Source organism: Echinops telfairi, unplaced genomic scaffold (genome assembly GCF_000313985.2).
Source record: "Echinops telfairi isolate 266 unplaced genomic scaffold, ASM31398v2 ScPeMD7_9;HRSCAF=40, whole genome shotgun sequence".
Lineage (NCBI taxonomy): Eukaryota > Metazoa > Chordata > Mammalia > Afrosoricida > Tenrecidae > Echinops > Echinops telfairi.
In genome coordinates this window covers 95,699,697-95,715,712 of record NW_022103906.1, presented here as the reverse complement: position 1 = coordinate 95,715,712, position 16,016 = coordinate 95,699,697, and the positions used below count along the sequence as shown (strand labels likewise).

Here is a 16,016-nt window from a genome sequence, read left to right as displayed (position 1 = left end):
TGTGCATCCTGGAATGCCAATTTAATAGAACAACGTGTTCTTGCATTGAGTAAGTGCTTGAGTGGAGGTCCAATGTCCATCTGCTGCCTTAATACTAAACCTATAAATATATACACATAGATCTGTTTCCCCACACTCTTATATAAATATATTTACATATGTACATTCCAGTCTTAAAACCTCTATAAATAGCTGTCACCTGGTTCTTTCCTCTATTTCCTTTTACTTTCCTCTTGTTCCACTGTCATGCTCAGCCTTCATTTGGGTTTCAGTGACCTCTCTTGATTACATTGCCCTTGCTGTATCCCTACCAGGCCTCTCACACCCTCCTTGCCACCGATTAGGGATCACTTGTTGCTCCCCCGTCCCTGGGCTGGTCAGCACCACCTGTTTACCACAGAGCCATTTTTTAAGGGCAAAATAACTCAAAAAACATACTGTGTAAGTTATCTAAAAATAAAATGCATTTAAGCTAAAAATATATGTATTCCTTGCTATTCAATTGAATGCTTGGGCTTGTAGGGTCACACCCAATCAGATTTCTAATGCTTGTATTGCAAAAATACATGAAACAGCAAACCGGCTGTCATCAAGTTCATTCCGATGCGCGGTGATCCAGTGGGGGGTGGGGTGGGGGGAGTTGAACTGCTCCTTGGGGTTGCCAAGGCTGTGAACATTTAGAAGCAGATTGTCAGACCTTTTTGTAAGGCCCGTGGGGGGCGGGCGGGCGTGGAGAGGGGTGTTGTATGTAAATCACCTTCTTGGTTAGTGGGCACACACTTCCCATTTGTACTCACCATGGGCTCCTTTGTAAAGCCATACTGAGATATTTTAAAGGGTTCCATTCTCTGTTGTAGATTTCCTGTTTCCCCTCCACCACCATCTTAAAACCTTAAATTTCAGTTTATTGAACAAAAATTGTATACTGTAACAAACAAATGTGTATACTGTAGGAAATTATTCCTCACAGAGGGGGCTCTGCTATGGGCATTTTCAAGAAACAGCGTAAGTTTCCTGAGGAGGGCTTTTCCTTCAATACATCTATTACGGAAGTCTCTTCAAAGGCGTAAGACTTCCACAGTAGGCAGTTTCTTCCCTCAACGTCTTCTCAATTTATCGGAGTGCAGCTTTCTGAATCGAAAGTTCTTTCTGGCAAGCCCATTGAGAATCCAGAAACCAACGCAGTGAAGACTGATCTCACGGAAGGACCCGGTCATGCTGTCCTCCGGTGTTGACCGGGCTGGCCCCTCGCTGTTCCTGCTTTGCTTTTTCCTCCTCTTCACCTGAGCACCACCCGACACTGACGTCACAATCCCCGGGAAGAACATCACAATCCTCCACCCAACAATGAGCTTTCCTCAGAGCTCTAGCAGAGGGCCTGGCTGGCAGGAAGATGGAGGAGGGGGCATGGGAGTGGAGGAGGTGGACTGAGGGGCAAGATCGAGAGGAAAAAGAGAGAGAGGGGCAAGACCAGGAAAGAGACAGCCATGCCTGTCCTGACAACAGCCCGTAAGTGATCCAATCAGCTGAGCACTCGAGAACGATGAGAAAGAGGAAAATCGAGGAGGAGGAGGCCAATGTTCCCATGAGCAGGGACCTCAGCGCAGCATCAACGGAAGTGAAGCAGGGCCCCAGCCGTATGCCCTTTCAATGGGGAGGACAAATAGCGCAGGTAAGTGGTAGGCAGGGAGGGGTGAGCCCAGAGGGGTTGCTGTAGCTTTTGAGGTTGTATGTCAGACTGACCCGCCTGCTGGCGGTGGTGATTTGGGGAGATGAGACTCCTCAACAAGATGCCTGCTCTTTCAGTTTTGCTCTTTGCTTTGTTAAGAGGCTTGTCCTGGGCTTTTAGACAATTACCTCCCTCTCTTCAGCATAAACGAATTATTTTGAGAATGATACCTTGTGGTCCATTAAAAAAAACCTTATTTATTCAAATGTGAGTGCCCCCCCCCCCCCAACATCTTATCTTTAACTTGAGAAGTGCGAAGGAGACACCACAGGGATGCCGGCACCAGCATGTGATACTGAGTGGGTTTTCAGGGACTTCTCCAAGTGGGAGCCTAGCAGGAACCTCCAGAGTTCAATTCCCCGTTAGAAGGCCAAGAGGCAGGAGGGGCAGCACCTTCGATCCCCAAACCAAGACCCGAGGACAGTCCACAGCATGTCTGTGAAGTAGGTGAAGCTCCTATCTGCGCCCCCCACCCCCTTGGCTTCCCATGCTCCAAACAACTGAGGCATCTGCAGTGCTGAGAGCAACCAGGCCTATAAGAGTAACACACACACACACACACACACACACACACACACCATCCAATCTCATTAGGAACTTAAGTTACTGTGGTTTTGTTTGGTTTTTTTTTTTGGAGTTAGGAAAAGGTGGTGATCTCTGAGACCTTTCAGAAGAGGCCAGACCATGCAGACCGGGCTCCATGCTAGTGACCCTGAGAGGGGAACACAGGCCTTGGTTACTAAGTCACCCTTCTTCCCGAGATCTCGTGTGCTGCTCATCTGGATCGTTGTAGAGGCACAGAGGGCCGGTTTTCATATGGAGAGAGCCGGTGAAAGGAGGAAGGCTGCCAGGATTTCATTTAGCAACATGGGGTCCTTCAGGGTTCATTCTGCCCAGCCTGGTTGGTAGCCGGCGGCATGATCCACGTTCCTCTATGGAAACAGGGAAACATCTGGAAAAGTGCTGTTCCTTTGTCATTTAACTATGGAAACCAATTCACGGAGCACAGCTTGACCCTCTTCTAGTTGGCCATTTGGACCATCGCAGAAGCCGTGTACCTCAGGTGGCCCCCACTACTCATCTTCCCACCAGCTTGCTCCATTCCTACCTTTTGTCCCATTTTCTTTCCACATGACTCTTCCACAGCATTTCACTCGCTACTCCTGAGCTTGGAATGGAATGGCTCCCCAGGGCTTTGTAGATAAAGTGCCAACTCCTAAGCCTGCCGTTTGAGGCTTCCCTGTGTGGGCTTCCACCTGCCTGCCTATCATAACACTCCACAGCCTTCCATCGATGACCGCTTTTCATCGGTAATTTATAAGCTGGACCTTGAACCCGTGGCAAACCCTCCCACAGTCAGAAACTTCATAAACGTGTCGCGCCACCCTCAGCCCTGCATCTCTCCCCTACTCACTTTGGCTGGCTGTTGCACACGGATCCTCTAAGGTCTATCTGCAACCTCACCCGTCATGCCTGTGGCCTCTCTTATGGTCCTCTCACTGCTGTGCAGTCCCAGGGGTTTTGACAAATGCGTAATGTCACACGACTCGCCATCCTAAGAAGCCTGTGTTGCAACTACTTACCTCTCCCCCTTCTGCCTGGACCCCTGACGACCCTCGTCTTCTAATTGTATGCATAGGTTCACCTCTCCCGGAATGTCACAGAGTTGAAACCAGACATGCAGCATGTAGCTTTTTGACCAACTTCTTCCACTAAGCAACATGCATTTAAGTTTTTCCCATGTCTTTTTGTAACTTAGGAACACACCTCTTGTTATCATTGAATAATGTTCCAGTGCATGGCTGTAGCACAAGTTAACTGTCCATCTATTAGGGGGCATCATGACTGCTTCCAACTTTCAACAATGATACATATGGATTTTATGAACATTTGCATGCCGGGTTTTGTGCGACACAGTTTTCAACCAGTTCACCTAATAATCTGGAGCAGGTCTGCTAGATCACATGGTAGCCCTACATTTTAGCTTTGTAAGAACATACTATGAAATTCCCTCTATACCAGGTTTTTTGCTGCATCCCATAAATTTTGATAAGCTGTATTTTCACTTTCATTTAGTTGTACATTTTATAAAAAATTCTCTTTTGATTTCTCCTTTTACTTGTTTATTACTTAAGAGGATGTTATTTAATTCCTCATAGTTTGTCTTTTTGTAACTGCCAACCGGTTATGAATTTCTAATTGATTCCGCTGTGCTCTGGGGGTATACTTTGTATTCTTTTAAATTCATTGAAGGGTGTTCCATGGCCTAGACTGTGGTGTATCTTGGTAAATATTCTAAGTGAACTTGAGAAGAATGTGTACTCTAGTATTGTTGGATGAAAATCCCTTCACCCCTGGAAAGAAAAAAAACAACCCAAACCTGTTTCCATTTAGTTGAACCCCCTTCCCAGTGACCCTATAGACATAGTAGAGCAGACAGCCTCATCTTTCTCCTGTGAAGCCCCTGATGGGTTTGAACTGCTGACCTGGAAGTTGGCATCCCAATATATATCCTACAGCACCATGGGGCTCCTTTGTTGAATGAAGCAGATTATAAAAATGTCAACTAGATCCTGCTATCTTAGGTCCTATTCAGTTCCACTCTGTCCTTCTTGATTTGCTGCCTGCGTGGTGGGTCAGTTTTGGCAGAGGGATCTTGAGGTCTCCAGCTACCATAGTGGATGTAGCTACGTCTCCTTTAGTTCTATCAGCATGAGCCTCGAGTGTTTCGATGCTCTGTTGCCAAGCACATGCTGGTTAAAGATTGCTATGTGTTCTTGTTGCATTGGCCCTTTTAGCATTATGTAATGATGCCGCCTGCCCAAGTGTGATACATTTCCTTGTTCTGGAATCTGCTTTGTTAGAAACTAATACAGCTGCTTCAGGTTTTTGGATTAGTGTTATCCGTGTATAGTTTCCTTTGTTCTTTTGCTTTTGATTGGCATATTGAGATTTAAGGTGGGTTTTCTGTAAAACAACATAGAATTGGGTGCTTTTTAGAAAATCTGTCTTTTGATGGGTACTATTTTGATCATTTGCATTTAAAGTCATTATTGATCTAGTTGGACATTTTTTAAAAAGTGGTACACTTCAAGCTTGTAGCATACAGTTATTTACAACCAATCTAAGTGTACTCTCAAGTAGCATTATGCATTTCACAAGTAGCAGAAACAAACACCCTACAATAGAGTATTCCATTTCTTCCCTCTTGTTCCTTATAAGGAGCCCTGGGGGCGTGGTGGGTGACGAATTGGATTGCTAATCCCAAGGCCAGCCGTCTGAAACAACTTGTGCTCTGGGAGAGAAAGCTGAGACTTTGCACTCCCGTTAAGATTGACAGGCCCAGAAACTCTCTGTGGGGTCCCCACGAGTTGGTGGGGTTCCTTGTAACATCGCTGTCATACATTGTACTTATCCATAAGCTGCAGTCACCAAATATATTGATCTAGTCGATCATTTAGGCATTAAATTTTTTCATTTATTGCTTCTCCAATGCGATTGTCATTATGTAGACATGAATTTCTGACCTGTGTAATTTTGATTCTTTCTACAGAATTTGTTATAGTTCTTTTCCCCCCCTTTTGCTTGGCTCTCCTTTGCACGGCACCTGAGAAAAATCCTCTGTACACTGTCCCGTTCTGTACCTCTGTACCATTCTTGTTACCCAAAAGGAATTCGTTTGGCAGTGTGGGGCGGGCGATGCCCACTCGCATTCTGATTGAGCTTCAGTGGTAGACAAGGACTTTCTTTGTCACTCCCACAGGTCTGGCTTTCTCGGTTCTTCGGGACCTTCTGCAGGTGCCCTTCTGGCCTAGCACCTGTTCCTTTTTTCCACCAGAAGATCTCTTTTCATCCCTGGAGCTGTAAGGAGTCTTCACTAGGGTCCGTAAGAATGACAGCAATTCTTATCCTTCCCTTCACAGTTTAAGGCTTTTGTCCCATCAGGGGAAGGGGAAAAGGAGAGAAAGAAAAGGAAGAGGGGGGTCATGTCTTCTGGGTGACTTGTTCCTTTCTCATTGGGGTTTAATCCATTTTCTGAGAGTTCTCCCTGGGTACTTCCAGGTCTGTGGCTTCTGTGGGTTTGCAGTGTCCCACTTGACTGCTCTTGACTTTCACCTATTTACTATCTATTCTTGATGAACTCTTCTTGTTAATGTACAGATGCATCTGCCTCAGGTCAACAATCCACTCCTTAAATATTGTGCCAGTTAATCATATTTTTCATCAATCATGAATATGAAATTAGTCAGCTTTTTGTTGTTGCTACTAATGGGGGAGTGACCCTCCTCCCATCTCTATATCCCAGAGCAGTCTGGAAGGGCAATGCGCTTCTTGGTGTGCATCTGAGACCTCCATCTGACCCAAGAATTTGACTATTTGTGTCATGGATCCCTTCGGCAGTCTGAAGAAGCCTGTGGACCCCATCACTGCATAATAATTCTAAATATATGAAAGACAAGCTATAAGACAAAAATGAAACCAATTACATTTAAATGCAGATTTCAAACTATTACAAGTAAATTTGTGCCTAATGGTATATGTGCTTCTTCATCAACACAGTACATTCCAAGACCTAGCAGCAGGTAGGATAACCATAATTGGTAAGGACTGATGAGATGCTACAGTTGTTGTTGTTAGGTGCCCTTGAGTCTGCCCTGACCCATAGTGACCCCGTGCACAGCAGAGCAAAGCACTGCACAGTCCTGCGCCATCCTCACAATTGTTCGCATGTTTGAGTTCATTCCGGCAACCACTGCATCAATCCATTTCCTCAGGGGCCTATCAATTTCCCCTACCCCTCCACTTTACCGACCTTCTCCAGGGACTGGTCCCTCCGGACAAGATTCTAAAGTATGTAAGAGGAGGTCACGCCACCCTTGCCTGTATGGAGATTGGTTTGTCCTGTTAGCTGCCCACGGCGCTTTCGACACTTTTCTCCAGCACCACAATTCAAATGCATCTATTTTTCTAAGGTCCTTCTTTTTCAGTGTCCAACTTTCACATGCAGATGATGCAATGGAGAATACCATGGCTTGCATGAGGCGCACCTTAGTCTGCAAAGTAACGGCCTTGCTTTTCAATCCTTTAAAGAGGTCTCGTGCAGCAGATTTACCTAATGCAAAACATCATTGGATCTCTTGGGTGCTGCATCCATGAGTGCTGATTGTGGATCCAAGCAAGACAAAGCCCTCGACAATTTATATCTTTCTCTCTGCTTATCACGCTGTTAGCTATTAGTCCAGTGGTGAGGTTTTGGCCTCTCTTCTATTGAGTTGTCACCCAGACTGAAGACTACGAGCCATGATCTTCATCAGCAAGTGCTTCAAGTCTTTCCGCTTTCAGCAAACAAGTTGTATCACCTGCATGCTGCGGGTTGTTAATAAGCCTTCCTCCAATACTGATGCCACACTCTTCTTCCTATAATGCAGCTTCTCTGCTGGTTGGATTGGCATGTAAATTAAACAACTATGGTAGAAGGATAGAACCCTGACACACACCTTTCTTGATTTAAAACCATGTGGCATTCCCTTGTCCTGTATGCACAACTGCCTCTTGATTCACGTACAAGTTCCCAATGAGCACAGCGAAGAGTTCTGGACTTCCCATTCTTCTGAACGTTACTCACACTTTATTATGGCTCATGCTGTCGAATGCCTTGGAATACTGAATGAAACACAAGTAGACATCTTTCTGGTATTCTCCGCTTTGAGCCAAGATCCATCTGACATCTGCAATGACACCCCTTGTTCCCCTTCCTCTTCAAAATCCGACCTGAACCTGTACTGCTGCAACCATTGGCTGATCTTAAGTAGAAGTTTACTTGTGTGTGATGTCTGCAATATTGCCTTATAGTTTGAGCAGTCTGTTGGGTTGCCTTTCTTTGGAATGGGTGCAAATATGGATCTCTTCCGGTCAGTTGGCCAGGTAGATGTCTTCCAGATTTCCTGACATAGAAGAGTAAGTGCTTCCAGTGCTTCAGCTTTCTGAAACATTTCCGACATTTTTGTCCTTAAGCAAATTACGTAATCTCTCTAGCACATGCTTCCACATTGGTAAATAGAAATAATAACCCTGTCGTGAGGTGCCGAAGAGCCAGGTTCCAATCACAGTGACCTTGTGTACAACAAAAACAGACAGTTATTGTCTGATCTTGTGTTAGTCTCCCAATCGTTCCTAGGTTTGAGCCCACTGTTGAAGCCACTGTGCCAATCCATCTTGCTGAGGGGCTTCCTCTTTTTTGCTAACCAAGTGCAACATCTGTCTTAGGCTGGCTTCTCTAGAGAAATAAAACCAGTAGGGTGTGTGTGTGTGTGAAGAAAATGGCTCACACAATTTTAGAAGCAGGGACGTCCAAGCCCAGGCAGGTTCCAAGTTTGTGGGTCAGCTGTTAGGCTGGGAGCTTCTTCTTACTCTTCTAGCTGTGGGGACTGATGAATCCAGGATCAGTAAAAAGACCACAGGCTGGAGAGGTGCATGAACCCAAGGTCAGTGGATCAGATGGTGGCCCTCTGAGGATTCCTAGGATTAGTGAACAATACAGGATTAGCAGGAAACCTAGGCTCAGGTCCAAAGAACCAGAAGTCTATGAGCCAGATGCAGGATCCAGACCCAATAAAAAGAAAAGCAACTTTCCCCCAGTGACCATTTGATAAGAATCAGGCCACATCTCGGGGGGAAACTCTCTTTCACTCAAATCAGGACTGACTCGAGTAACGGTGTTGCATCCCACCATATTCTTAGGAGTCAACTGCCATCCACTGAGCATCCTGGGTCAGCCAACTTGAACATGTGCAAAGTATGTGAGATGAAGTCTCTCCATTCTCTCCTCTAAGCAGCATGCTGGCTTTACTTCTCCCAAGACAGATGAGTTTATTCTGTGTTGTAGTCAATATTGGTGGCATATTCAATATTCTTCAATATTGGAATAACCAATATTCTCCAACAACACCATAATTCAAAGGCATTGATTCTTCTTCTTTGATTTTCCTTAGGTGTGTGAGGTGACTGAAGACACCCTGGCTTGAGTCAGGTGTAGCTTAGTCCTCCAAGTGACATTTTCCCATTTGAAAGAGGTCTTTTGGATCAGATATGCTCAATGCAACATGTCGTTTGATTTCTTGACTGCTCCTTCCATGGACATTGATTGTATATATATATTTTTTTCTTTTACTTCTTGAAGTGTAATTCATACCAAAGACTAGAGTCTTTGGTCCTCAGTAAGTGGTTGTCTTCTTCATGTTCAGCAAGCAAGGCTGTGTCCTCTGCATATTACAAGCTGTAACCAAGTTCCCCTTTAATCCTAATGCCATGCTTTTCAGTAGTCCCACTTCTCAGATGATGTTTTCCATTTACAGGTTGGCCCCCTATGGCGACACACATCTTTCCTGTTTTGCGACCACCAGTATTTCCTTGTTCTGTCTAAGTGACTGAGTCTTGGTCAATGTATATCTTCTGGACTGGCACATGAAGTGTTCTGGGATTCCTATTCTTTGCAATCTGAGCTATCATTTGTTATGGTCTACATGCGTTATCATGTTACGTATGATGTAAACGTGATATGCTGGGTGAAAGGAACATAACCTGTGTACAAAAGGCAAGGAGCCATGGTGGTGCAGTGGTGAAGCACTCAACTGCTAGCCAAAATGTTGGCGGTTCAAGCCCACCCACCACTTCAAGGGCTGAGAAGGTGGCAGTCTGGTTTTGTCAAGTTGACAGCCTTGGAAGCCCCATGGGGCACTCTACCCTGACCTACAGCATCACCGGGCATGAAAATCCACTCGGCAGCAATGGATTTGGTTCTGCTCATATACAAAGGAACAAATGTTCAAGTCTGGGAAACAAACTTCTAAGTTCTTCAGTGGTTTATTCTTTTCATGCGCTAATGTAGCTCCATGAGCCAATCCATTCTCAAGTTACTCAACGAGTCTTGGGAGACCTTCCTGTTAGAGCCAGGAAACACTGACCACCGTGGAAAGAGGATAAAATATATTCTTGCTTTCAAACTGGAGGAGAGAAAATGGGTCCCTGTGAGGGCACCCATTACAGTCTCGTTTTATGATGGACGATTCACGCGGAGGTGGGCAGGACACGAGCTCCTCAGTGGATGCCCTTTCTAACCACGTAGAAAGGATGGCCCATCACCCCCCGCCCCCCCACATCTGTTGTGTGCCTTCTTTTCCTGTGCTGCACTTTTCATCTCCAGGGAAAGAACAGGGTCTTTTCACACCTGTCCTTTCAGTCTGAAACGTGTCCCGTTGCATGTTACCTGTCAAAAGTCCTCTTCATCCTCCAAGACCCAAGCCCGATGCTGCCTTATTGATACAATGTCTAGGCACTCAGTCACTGATAGTCATTGTCATAGTTGCTATTACAGTGTGAATCATTTCACTGCGTCAGACACTGCACTCAGCATTTTACATACATTAGTTCATTGATGAAACCATCCAAATAACCCGTGACACAGATCTTCAACCCAATTTTATAGAAAAGGAAAACAAGGGTCAGAGAGAGTGTGTTAGTCTGGGTTGATTAGAAAAACAAATCCAGAGAGACACTCATATGTGCATAATAAAGAGCTTTATATAAAGAGTAATTGTACATTAGGGAAACATCCCAGCCCAGTCTAGATCAAGTTCATAAGTCCGATATTAGCCCATATGTCTGACACCAATCTACAAAGTCCTTTTCAGACTCATGAAACACATGCAATGATGCCAAATGCAGGAAGATCACAGGCCGGTGGGCAGGAAGTCTTGTGGATCCGGTTGAGTTGTGAGCATCTCAGCGCTGCCAGTGGTTTCTACGTGGCTTCTTCAGCTCAGGACACTAGAGTGGTTCCATGTGCCTTGTCAGCTGCAATGTCTCCCAGAGAGAGACTGTCTCCAAGGAGGAGTATTGGGGTTCCCAGAATCCTCAGGGGAAGGCCATGCCTACACAGAGGCCTCATTGGCTATGACCTGATTGACTGGCTAGACTCCACCCCTTCGCTCTTAATCCTCTCAAATGGACAAATGATTATAAACGACCACAGAGAGCAAATGGCCTCTGTCCCAGAGCACATAGCTGACAAAAGGAAAAGTCGGGAGTTTCAGAGTCCAAGGCCCGAGTCTGGACCGAGGCCCCCCATCAGCCTCAGTGCTGTCTTCTCTCCTGTTCCTGGTATTCTGTTCCAATTTTTCTCTTGACACCGGCTTATCGTATTCAGCCCGATGGTGTTGCACTCTGCTGTTTATATTTGGAAGTCCTTGACAACAGACTAACAATGGCTAATGCTCTGGGAAACTCAGTGGAAGATTGGTTTCGCCGCCCAGACCTTTCCCGTTCAGGACCAGGAAGGATTCCCTCACTGGTGTTCAGTAGGGGACTGCTGGTTCTAGGATTTCTTTCTTGAAACTTAATTGTAGTAGTTGCTGTTAGGTGACCTCCGGGGGCTCCATCTCAGAGCAACCTTGTGTGCAGCAGAAAGACACACCAGAGTGTTTCGCCCAGTCTTCACAATTGTTGTTATCCTTGAGCCCATTATTGCAGCCACTGTGTCAATCCATCGTGTCAGGATCTTCCCCATTTTCCCTGCCCCTCTACCAGACACGATGTTTCCTTCTACCGACTGGTGTCTCCTATAACATCGCCAAAATACATATGATGGAGTCTTGTAGTCCTTGCCTCTAAGGAGCCTCTGGCTGTACTTCTTCCAAGACAGATTTGGCGGGGTTTTGTTTTGTTTTGTTTTGGCAGCCCAAGGCACTTTCGATACTCTTGTCAGCACCATGACTCAAATGCATCGGTTCTTCTTTGATCTTCCTTATGTAGTATCCAACTTTCACATGTACGTGAAGCAATGGAAAATAACGTGGCTTGGGTCAGGCACACATTCGCCCTCAAAGTAGTATCCTTGCTTTTTAATACTCTAAAGAGGTCTTGGGCAATAGGTGTACCTAATGCAATGAATCCTTTGATCTCTTGACAGCTGCTTCCATGAGCACTGATTGTGGCTCCAAGCAGGACAAAAATCCTTGAAAACCTCAGTCTTTTCCCCATTTATCCTGATGTGACCTATGGGTCCAGTTGTGAGGACTTTGGTCTTCTTTACACTGAGTTACAATCCACACTAAAGGCTGCGATCCCTGAACTTCATCGGCAAGTCCTTCAAGTCCTCTCACTTTCAGCAAGCCAGGTGCTGTCATTTGCTTCTGTCAGGTCGTTAGTGAGCCTTCCTTCAATCCTGATGCCGCATCCTTCTTCACATAAGCCAGCTTCTCTGATTACTTACACTGCATGCAGATTGAATAAGTAGGGTGAGAGGATACAGCCCTACACACACCTGTCCTGATTGTAAACCATGTACTATTCCCTTATTCGGTTTGTACAACTGCCACTTGATCCAGGCACAGGTTCCACATGAGCACAAGTGTGTGCTCTGGAATTTCCATTCTCCTTGAGGCTCTCCGTAATTTGTTAGGCGAAGCAGCAGATGACTATTATCCCAAGGTTATCGGTTTGGCAGTCTTGAATGTTAGTTTGGTTCCCTTACCGGATGGTGTACAATGAATGGTATCCCGGGACCACTATATACTTACTACTTCAGTGCCCTCCTTGTTTTACTAGGACATATCTTAATTATTGGAAGCTTTCCCTCAGCACCAACCCCTATTGTTGTGTAAATAATGTCGAGCCAACTAAGAGTTTAATCTGTACAAATCAACAATTTACGTATAGTGGTTCATAAACTGCAGATGCATGAATGGATTTTGGACTTGCATGTAATTCTAGCCCCAATCTAAGAACAATTAGTTTTTATGATATGGCCCTGCCTGATGCTCACCCTCACGAAGAGATCATTGGTGATATGGATGCTATAGTAAAGTGTGGCGAAGAAACTAGATGGTGCCTTTTGCAAACCCTGGTGTTCACAAATTAAGCTCGGATACCATTCCTTCTTGTAGATTTGGATTTTATTTTTTACAACCTTGAATCACACAGGTCGGTGTGCTTCTTCCATGTGGGCTTGATTCACACCTCACTTAGATGGTTGCTTGCGCGAAGACCAGGCTTTGAGACCCCAGACACTATTCTTTCTGATAGACAGACAGACTCTAAGGAAGGAATGGGCAGCCCCCACTACTTATCTTTCTGTCTTGAAGCTGATTATAGGAACATATAAGAAAAAATAACCTGACATATAAATTGATGAAGCGATAGACATAGCTTCACCTAATTGGGGGGGGGGCAAGGCTAAAACAAAACAAAACAACACCACGCAAGAATGATTGGTGGTGTGATTGCAGACAGAAAAGGGAGAGAGGAGATTGATGGGTTTTATGCAGACAGAGAATGAGGAGAGATAAAAGAGAGGTATCTTGGTTGCTTACATATTGGTTCCTAATGGTGGTGGTTCCCTGGTAGAATTCTCACCTTCCATGCAGGACATCCGGTTCTCTTTCTGGCCACTGTATCACAAGCACAGCCTCCACCCATCTGTTGCTTCCTGGAGCCCGGTGTGTGGCTGCCAGGCTGAACAGCTGTCAGTGGCAATTACAGGCTAACACCAAGTAGGAAGCAAAGCCGGCTGACTGACTTCTGAAATTTACACAATGGAAATTCCACGGAGCACAACAGTTTGACCTCACTGTACTCGAGCCACCACGAGTTGGGGCTGAGAAATGTGGGACATGGCCCAGTTCGTTTGTTAAAAAATGGAGTCAAAGGGGAAAATGTACAGGTGGTGCTTGGGAAACAACTTGAAGTAAGTCAAGTGCTTCTACTGGAGGCGTCCTTAGATTGGAAACAGGGAATTGTCCCCACACCAGAAGTTCTGCTCATTGTGTGTTGGCTCCACACAGGTGGCGTGTGCGGAGTTTCCTCATGTCACTCTCTGCTAGTGTGGCCTTTGACCTTGTCCTTGAAATGCCAGCTTGGGCTGCAATCCCAACCCTCCCGGTAGCTGGGAGGTTTAGGGGGGTCAGAATTGCTCAAGAGACCATTGTAAGACATGCTCTAGAAGGATACCCACACGTATGCTCACACACACAAGACTCAGAGAGGGGCTGTCTTGCTACACAGACACAGAAGTTTTGTGTCAACTTGAGGATAGGTGTTCATTTTGCCTTTTTTTAATTATGAATTTTCATGGTAAGAAGGGGCAGGGCAGCGCTTCAAAACACCTTCGGTGTGGACCAGCAGCTGAGACAGTGGCCACAAAGGCACTTGAGAAGTCATAATAGACCCCAAATCGGGATGACGACAGTTGTTAGAGTATGCAATTCCCTACTACTAAGACACAGTCTTTTCCTAAAAGAAAAAAAAATTAAACCCTTTTTATTGTGAATGGTGAAAGTTTACAGAGCAAATAAATTTCCCATTCTAAGATTCATACGTATTTTGTTTCTTGTCATTGATGACAATTTCCCCAACATAGCATCACTTATCCCACGTCCTTGACCTTGACCTTGGCAAAGGCAGCCCCTTTGATCACAAATGGTGGTTATTCTGAAGACCGCAGAGTGTCACTGTTCACCTTACAGATCTGGTGGGTTTGAACCACCGAACTTTCAGTGAACAGTCCAATTGGGCAATCCACTGTACCACCTGAGCTCCTTGTTTACAGCACAGGTAACTATAAATGCAGAACTAGCTTCCATCAAACCTATATACAGTTGATCTTCAAACAGTTTGTGGGAAAGTACCTTTGTATATTCATGCATGTAGTCTCATTCTCCTTCTCACGCCTGTTTAGCTTGTGTATCTTTACATCCACTTGTTGTTACTGATCTGATAGGATTGTGCATATATGAGTGCATTTATCCCTGTTGTCTATCACTCTTGTTAAATAATCTTCGCACCGACTTCCTTTGTCTTCAACCTCTTTGCTGCTGCTCTTATATATTGCCTTGCCCTTCCCCTAAGTTAACAAATGACTACCATTTAGCTAGTGGTGGGAGGAAGAAGGGGTGCATGCTCCTGCACAAATGGACCATTCTGGGGCACTTTGACTCTGTCTTATGGGGTCACTGTGAGTCAAAACGGATCCAAAGGCAGTGGGTTGTTATCAGCTTAGTGATTTACCCTCTCTCCTCACTTCCACCCGATAACCATCAAATAGTGGTGTGTGGGTGTGTGTAAATATTTTCTCGACTCATAAAAACAATGGCCTTCTACGATATGTGTCATTTTGTGATCAGGTTCGTTCACTCAGCATGATGCCATCCAGGCTAATCCAGGTTATGAGGTGTTAGCGGATTCATTATTTTTTAAATCACTTTATTGGGGGCTCTTCCAGCTCTTAGACCAATCCATACATCAATGATATCAAACACATCTGTACATATGTTGCCATCATCATTTTCAAGACATTTTCTTTCTGCTTGAGCCCTTGGTATTAGCTCCTCTTTTTTCCCTCTCCCTCCCACCCTCTCACCTTCATGGACCCCTGATAAATTAGAAATCATTATTATTTTCATATCTTACACCATCTGCTGTCTCCCTTTGCCCATGTTTCTATTGTTTGGCTTCCTGGGTAGGGCAGGGTGGGTGGGGGTGGGGGTTTATATGGTGATCATTGTAGTCAATTCCCCATTTCTCCCCCTTCTCCCCCCACCTCCCCTCTACCTTCATGGTACACCTTCACCCTACCCTCATGGCATTGCTACATTCATTACGGTTCCTGAGGGATTTATCTCTCCTGGATTCCATTTGTCGAGAGCTCTTATCTGTACCCATGTACATGCTCCAGTTCAGCTGGATTTGTAAGGCAGAACTAGGGTCATGATAGTGTGTGTGTGGGGGGAAGCATTAAAGAACTAGAGGAATGTTGTATGTTCCATCAGTGCTATGCTGCACCCTGGCTTATTCCTTCCTTCCTTATGACCCTTCTGTGAGGGAATGTCCAATTGTCTACAAGTGGGCTTTGGGTCTCCTCTCTGACCCCCATCATTTTCATCAATATGTTTGTTTTGGGTCTTCTGATGCCTGATCCCTAATCCCATCGACGCCTCATGATCACACAGGCTTGTGTGTTTCTTCCATGTGAGCTTGTTGCTTATCTGCTAGATGGCCGCTTGTTTAACTTCAAGCCTTTAAGAACCCAGATACTGTATCTTTTTTTATTGTTTTATTAGAGACTCATACAACTCTTATCACAATCATACATACATCAATTATGTAAAGCACATGTGTACATTCATTACCCTCATCATTCTCAAAACATTTGCTCTCCACCTAAGCCCCTGACATCAGCTCCTCATTTTCCCCTCCATTCCCACTCCCCCTCCCTCATGAACCCTTGATAATT

At 45.2% G+C, this 16,016-nt stretch overlaps 1 protein-coding gene across 2 annotated transcripts in view; it reads left to right on the top strand.

Annotated features, from left to right (window-relative positions):
• LPIN1 (lipin 1) overlaps positions 1-16,016 on the top strand; it is a 180,842-nt gene that overhangs the window by 57,321 nt on the left and 107,505 nt on the right. Inside the window, exon 1 of one of the 2 annotated variants that reach the window (XM_045286974.1) lies at positions 1,651-1,672. The exons of the other annotated variant lie outside the window; for it this stretch is intronic. The gene's annotated coding sequence lies outside the window, so the exon portion shown is untranslated. Of the gene's footprint in view, positions 1-1,650; positions 1,673-16,016 lie in introns of those variants that run through there. 2 annotated transcript variants of the gene reach the window in all.